This window comes from Mesoplodon densirostris, chromosome 4 (genome assembly GCF_025265405.1).
Source record: "Mesoplodon densirostris isolate mMesDen1 chromosome 4, mMesDen1 primary haplotype, whole genome shotgun sequence".
In the NCBI taxonomy this organism is placed as follows: domain Eukaryota; kingdom Metazoa; phylum Chordata; class Mammalia; order Artiodactyla; family Ziphiidae; genus Mesoplodon; species Mesoplodon densirostris.
In genome coordinates, this window is record NC_082664.1 from 124,628,887 (window position 1) to 124,636,492 (window position 7,606).

At 43.3% G+C, this 7,606-nt stretch overlaps 1 protein-coding gene across 1 annotated transcript in view; it reads right to left on the reverse strand.

Annotated features, from left to right (window-relative positions):
- The window catches only part of GLCE (glucuronic acid epimerase), a 119,231-nt gene extending 112,783 nt beyond the window's left edge, over positions 1-6,448 (reverse strand). The window contains exon 1 of the mRNA XM_060097098.1: positions 6,259-6,448. The gene's annotated coding sequence lies outside the window, so the exon portion shown is untranslated. The remainder of the gene's footprint in view (positions 1-6,258) is intronic.
- Between the last annotated feature and the right edge of the window lie 1,158 nt (positions 6,449-7,606).

Below are 7,606 nucleotides of genomic sequence, written 5' to 3' on the forward strand. Positions count from 1 at the left end.
GGTGCTGGGGATATAGCACTGAATAAAATGGGTAAAAATCCCTGCTCTCATGGATCTTACATTATAGTAGGGTTAGAAAGATAATAAAAGCAGTGTGTTGGACTGCAGAAAAGCACAAAAAAGAAACAAAGCAGGGAAGAGGGATAGGAAGAGTATGTATGGGAGGGATGCTGTAATTTTAAACAAGGTATCAGTAAAGGCCTTTCAGAAGGGGTGATACTTTAATTCAGACCTGAAAGAAGGAAGGGAAGGAGACATACAGATAATCTGGAAGAACATGTTCCAGGCCTTCTAAAACAGCAAGGAGGCCACTGTGGCTAAAGGGAAGTGAACAAGGGTTAGATTTTAAAAAAATACACACACACACACACACACACACACACAGCCAGATATTCTTTTCCCCAGTCTTTCCCTCCAATTCCTCATTTAAAGACTAACTTAAATCAAACCTTTTCTACATAGAAACTTCTGCAGCCACTAGCCCAGTCCACATTTACCTTTATCTTCTGAGCTCCTAAAGCTGCATCACTCATGGCATCTTTATATACTGCCTTGCAATTAAATACTTACTGCCTCCCACTCCCAATACACTGAGCCTCTTCAGGGCAGTGACTAGATTTTATGCTTTTTTGTATCCCTGTTAGTTAGCCCATGGTTGGCATGTAAATGGTTACTGGTCAGGCTGCTGCTAATAACTTTAGCAGGCAGAAGATTAGTAAACTGTGAATAGATTTTTAAAAAGTAAAAAGAGGAAGGAAAGAAACCAAGACTAGGGAGCTACGCGAGTGAAGAGGCACTGAAGCGTCTCCATGTGTCATGATCCAAAGTCTGGATTTTCTCTGAGCCATGTCCTTAAGACTCTGAGATCCTCAACATCACTTTTCTAAAAGCCACTGTAGGCTTTTTTCCTGGGGGGAACATCAGGCACCTGGTTTCCTTTCAAATAATGGTTTTACAACACCAATGGTCATAACTAGCTTAACAACAACAACAAATCTTAACCAACTACAAAGCTGTGTGATCTTGAGCAAGTCATTTAACTATTCTTGTGTATGTCAGTTCCCTCATATGGTAAATGTAGGAGTTGGATTAAGTGATCTCTAAAGTCCAATCAATCTCAAATCCTCTAGTTTAGCTTTTTTTGAAAAAGCTGAATGGATAAACCTCACAACCTACTTTTTCAATTTATAAAATGAATAAAGTATCTATTAATAATTTTAAATACACTGAATAAGAACTCATATTCAGAAAGCAGTGTAGCATTTTGAAAAAGCATAGAATCTGGAGTAAGACAGACCTGGATCTACATAGCCTGCTTCTTAGTAGATAATAACCCTGAGAAAGTTACTAAATTTGCAGGATTTGTTTTGAGAATTAAAGGTAATATATGTAAAGCAACTATTAAGCCACTATAAAATCCCATACACACTGGCAACAATAATTTCCCATGCAGAAAGCAGCCAAGGTAAAATATCTACCAAATCACTGATGTCTAAGATCTGAAACACTCAAACTAGTTCATAACTCTGCTAACAACTTGAGATACAGGGATTAGTGATTGCCTCAAAATTCTTCATGACTCTTCTGCAGGTTTATCAGAGTAACTCCTAACTCCTACAGTGCTGATAGTCTCTTTTCTTAAACATGAGGATAAGAACTACAGATCTAATGTCAGTTTGTGGTCAGAGGGGCAAGAGAATAAGATAATATAGAAAGCCCAAAGTTTTAGAAAAATAGGACAAGACTGAGATTTGGGCTTAACTCAGACTTTATGAAGATATTAATCTTGGCACTGAGAGTTCAAATCTGTAATGAGAGTCAACTATGTAAACTAAGCAATAGATATTCAATAAGTAATAAGACAAATATACATCGGCTTTTGAGTCCAGGAAGAGAGAGACATACATAATTACAGCATATTAATGAACATAAGAGAATGAATGAACAAGATACAGAGAGTGAATACCTAGTGGGGCTGGAAGAGTGAGGACCAGAGCACACAGAAGACTCAAAAAGCAGACAGCGCTTAAGTTGTAACTTGAAAAATCACTAGGGCTTCCCTGGTGGCGCAGTGGTTGAGAGTCCGCCTGCCAATGCAAGGGACACGGGTTCGTGCCCCGGTCCGGGAAGATCCCACATGCCGCGGAGCGGCTGGGCCCCTGAGCCATGGCCGCTGGGCCTGCGCGTCCGGAGCCTGTGCTCCACAGCGGGAGAGGCAACAACAGTGAGAGGCCCGCCTACCGCAAAAAAAAAAAATCACTAGACTCTGTCAGTAAGACAGGAGAAGGAAAGGCATTCTAAGCAGCAGGGAGAATATATAAGAAGGTTCTGAGTCAGGAAAAAGTATGGCTCTTTCAGTAAACTGATGTTATTAGTACAGTTGGAGCTTGAGATGTATGGTGGGAGAAATGCAGGAGATGAGCCCGACGATGAAGGGCCTTATAACCATAGAACTAAATACTGTAGGTAAGGGAGAAGTATGGGTTTTAAGAAAAAAGCACTGAACATATTTGCATTTTAGAAAAATCACATTGGCAGCAGTGTAAAGGATAGATTAAAGGGGGTCAACCACTAGAGACCTCATTCTACACACAGAGTTAAATAAGGACATTACATTATCATATAGATAGTCTATTACAGAACCAGGGATCAGAAGCAAAAATAATAATGCTTTTAACAGATAAAGCTAAATTACCAAAAGGAAATCATTTACCTTCATGAATGTATATTCTTGAATTAAATATTTCCCATATATATGTTAAAATAGAAGAGGCTCTAAAATTAGGTATGATATATAAAAGTTAAATGGAACTAGTTTTACCCTGAGAACTAGCTACTCTTGTGGCATCTATCCCTTTTTGTACATATAATACTGTAGATCCGCAACATAAAAACCTATGTAATAAAAACCCTGGAATTGGAATTTATATTGATTACTGACAGGGACTTCTCTTTCTTTAATTTTATATATACGGAAACTGAGGCCCTGAGAGACTAAGGAATCATCCAAAGTCAGATGGTTAGCAGCACAGTTAAGACTGGAATTCATGTCTTATGATTTCCTTTCTAGAAATTGGCTAGTACGTCACATTTATAATTTCAGAACTTTGAATGATAATCCAAAAGACACTGGTATTGTCATTTTCAGCAGTGTAATAATGAACTATAAAACTATTTTTGTTTCATATGCCTCACAAGAAAAACATCTGTTAGGTGTCCATATGTCTGACAAAAAGAAATCCCATCCTGAAATCTGTGCCACAATAAAAACACCTCCTGCCCCGCCACAAAAACACAACCTATTCTTCTCTAGGGAGTCTAAAAACTTCCTTTTTCAAACTCGGGAAACAAATTTGAAATAAGAAAGGCCTAAGATTAATTTATCTTTGTATAATTAAAGATCCAACATCTTTACCATGTTTTAAGATTTAACTTGAGCCTCAGTCTTCTACTTATTCTGTTGTGCTCCCCTCCCCACCCCATTCCTATGATTTTACATATTTGAAATACATTTTTCCTTCACTAGTACGCACAGTAGAAGTGGCAACACTGACAAAATGCCTTATAAATACAGTAATTTCACAAATTTGCATAGTGACCAAAATTTTAATTTTTAGACTTCTCTAATTTACCCTTAAGTAATGTCTGCTGACTGAAGTAAATTCAAATAGTATAAAAGCATATATTAATAATTAATAACTCTCTTCCATGCCTTTGCAACTCTCTCCTGAAGAATCCCCCGAACACTTAAAAGTCTGATGTTTATCCTTACAGACTTTTTTTATGCTTAGATAACAGAAGGTGCTAATCCTCAGAGTCAAAATATATTTAACACTCAAACTCTACTGATCATAATTTAATCTTTATTAATTCAGAAGGTAGATCGTTATCTTGCCTGGTTTCTGGTTAACATGACAGACATCAATTATATTATCATTCAGAGGTTATTTTTTTTTTAAGTGAGCAAAACCCCAACTATCCTGTTTATTTCTTTCTTATCAGCATCTCAATTGTTTTATGTATTTATTTTATTTATTTGTTGTCTTTCTCTCTCTTGATATAGGTTTCATGAGAGCTGGAATCATTGTGCCTCCATGCTGTGACACCTAGCAGACAATCAAATATTCTTTGACTGATCAGTATGTTTACTTAGAAATTATGAAAGCTGCTTTTTAAAAAGTTACTGACACCTGCTTAATTTTTCATTGGCTTTCAAAAATAATGAGGAAAAAAAGATCTGCTTAGAGTTTTTTTGGCTGTGGTTCCAATCAAATACCTGCTCAACTGATCAGTTTTGATAGTCAAAACTATCTTATAAAAGTCAATCAGGCATTTTGGTTTGATCAGGAATTTATAAACAAAACAAAAACCAAAAAAACTTAAGCTTTTCAGAGAGTTATGCATTGCTATGCAGAATTCCCTTGTTTTTTAAAAATGATTACAAAAGTCAAGTATTAAGTAGATTATCACTAATGTTTCTGGTTCTAAGATCAAAAGAAATGCCATTAAAAAAAAACTGTCACTAAGCAAAAGAATGAGGCAGGCAAAGTTCTCTGCTTTGGCATACTCAAATTTGTCTGTTTATCCCAAATTACAGAATTACTGTGAGTACAGGTTCCACTGCCTGCCACATACAGACTTCATTTACAGGCCTCTATGATAAAGGAGCTATCTAACCAGGAGAACTGTCAAGCAAACAGACTGTCTGACTTAAACATTAAAAAAAAAAAAAACCCACATACACATATATACAGGTCATTTTATTTGAATTCCACCTAAGTCTGGGCTAGTTACCAAGGACTCTGCATAGGAGTCAAGACTAACTGTACCTTTACAATAAAACTGTTAAGCAGGATTCTCTAAAAGAGCTGTTAGCCATGCTTACACGTCTCAAATGACGCTTCTGCAGAGCTCTAGCTTTGGAACTTCGAATTCCAATGCGTTATTTGGAAGCTGAACTTGAAGTTCCCCCTCTCCACAAATGCTTTTCAAAGGACAGGGAGAAGCCAGAACACACTTCCCAGCATTGCTTGACTGCCTAACACTGGAGCAAGACTTCAGGACAGATCTAATGATGCAGGATCAGCAAAGCAGACCACCTAGGAAAGGAAGCCAAAACCTCACAGCCCTCCCTGTCCTCATTGGCTTCCACGCTGACCCGGAGGACACTCGCCTCCTTAAGAATCTACAGTCTACATGCCCACTTTAAGGTGCTGCCTGCCACTCTCCCGCTCCCAGAGCAGGGAGACCAGCACGCCTCCACAGGGATCCCGGGACAGAGAGAAGGAAACTGCAGAACAAACCCACTATTTCTCCAACTAGGCAACAACACGGATCAATCCTCCAACTAAGCATTGAGTAAATCTCATCTAGAAAGAGATTTGTTCCAGGATGCTGACCAGCCACAGACTGTGTACTAGGCTGGCTCGGGATGTCACCAGAGTCCCCTTCCCGCCCCGAGCCGACCCAGCGCCGGCAGAGCCGCGCCCTCCCTTCGAGATCTCCCGGGGACCCGCTAACTCGCCCAGTCGCCCCCGAAAAGACTGGAAGCCGTGCCAAGTTACCGCCCCCCTCTGGGCAAAGCAGAAACCCCAATAAAGACGCTGGTCTCCGCTGTAAACCCTTCCGCCCCCAGCAGCCCACCAAGGCGGTCCCGGCCACTGCAGGACGCAGATACATCGCCCTCTCTCCCGGAGACCCCGATAAACAGACGGAACCCCAACACACTGCTTCTTTATCCCAGGAATGCGAAACGAGACGCCCACTCTCGCTCAAAGGACCCCCAAAACCCCATGGATCTGCTCCTTCAGAGACCTAGGACCTTCCTAAACTGAATCCTCTGCCCCCAAAGAGCCTGAGACCGCGATAAAAGGAGCCCTTGTCCCGGAACCGCGCTATACCACCTCAAGGAACCGAAGGATCCTGATAAATCTCCTTCGACCCCGAAGACCCGGGACCCAATATGCTGCCAGCCACCACCACCCCCCAAGCCGGAAAAAAACCCGGACCCCCATTAAACCGCCTCCTCACGCCGAGGAGCCCTGGCACCCGCTACACCGCCCTTGGGCGCCCGCACCCGGATCCCATCCCACCGCCTCCTCGACCCCCGCACTCACGAACCCCTCCAAGCCTCGCGCCCACCCGGCAGCGCCGCGCTGCCCGCGGAGCCGCCCCCGTCGGGAGCCCCCCTGCCCCGGCTGCTCCGTGTCCCCGCTCCCCGACCGCTCCTCAGCGAAGACGAGCTCCGGGCTTCCTCACCTGGGTAGCGTCGGAGGGCAAGAGGACCGGGGAGCCCTCAGGAAGAGAAGGAGGCGGCAGAGAAGGGGCTGCCCAGGCCTGCGTCTGCCGCAGCTTCAACCCCTCCGCGAGGAAGCGCTTGTGTGAGGAGAGCCCTCCCGCTCCGCGCGCAGCCGGGAGACGGAGCCACAGCCGTGCCCACCGCTCTTCCCGCGAGATCCCAGCTTCAGCGAGGGGCGGGGCCACGGCGAGGGGCGGCTGCAGAGGATCGAGTGACAACCCCGAGAGCCTGTCTGCGGCGGGGCAGGAGGCGGGACTTGGAGCCTAATACTACCAATCGTAAAATAGGAAAGGTGATTCGCCTACCGCTTCTCTTCTCCCTCGCCCCTCATCAATAAACTAGGCAAAAGGAGCAGTGACCTTAAGTAGTCAGGGGCAGAGGGAAGGTATCTTGGATGGAGAGGTTTGGCTTGTGTCTGGTCCTGGTCAGCCTCCGCAGATATACCTGGTTAGGGAAGAAGGTGGTTTTCACACCGCCGTGGACTGGGGCGCTGTTACCCTCGGTTACCGCGCGGCCTGAAGTGCTCAAGAGGTTCGCCTCTTCCTGGTTGAAGGCGCACCCTCCTCGGGTTACCCAGGTCTAAACCTGTTTTCCCCACATCGGGGCCTCTCCTCCCTCTCCACCTCAGACAGGGCGCCATTGTTGAGATGCCAGTGTTTTCCCAACCCCTACTAGGGACGTCTGGTCTGACAAAGGACACCCTTCTGATTCGTGTTTATTTCTACTGAAAGCCTTCTAGAAGAGTAGAAAGTAAATCTCAGTCACCATTATAACAAATTCCGAAATTAAATGAAAAGTTGTATCTGTCGTGGACCCCAGTGTCTGGCACACGCAGGGCACTGAATAAATGTGAAAGGAATGACTGATGAATGTGATATTTATATACAGTCCTCTCTCAGTATCCTGGGGTATTGGTTCCAGGACCCCTGCAGATACTAAAATAGTGGATGCTCAATTCTCTTATGTAAAATGGCTGTAGTATTTGCATATAACCTACCTCCCATATCCTTTAAATCATCTCTGGATTATTTATAATACCTAATACAATGTAAATACTATGTAAATAGTTGCCGGTGCAACTTTTTAGAACTTTCTGGAATTTTTTTTCCTGAATACCATGATTGGTTGAATCCACAGATATGGTGGCCAACTATGTATGAAATCTGAACCCACTCCAGAAAATTTGGGCTTTCCTAGCCTTTCCTCTACAGTGATAGTCAACTTTTTTCACCCTTAAGCCCAGTCTCTTCATTATTATGCCTATCCTATAGCCTTCATTCGTTCCCTGTCCCACAGCAAGAAGTGTCC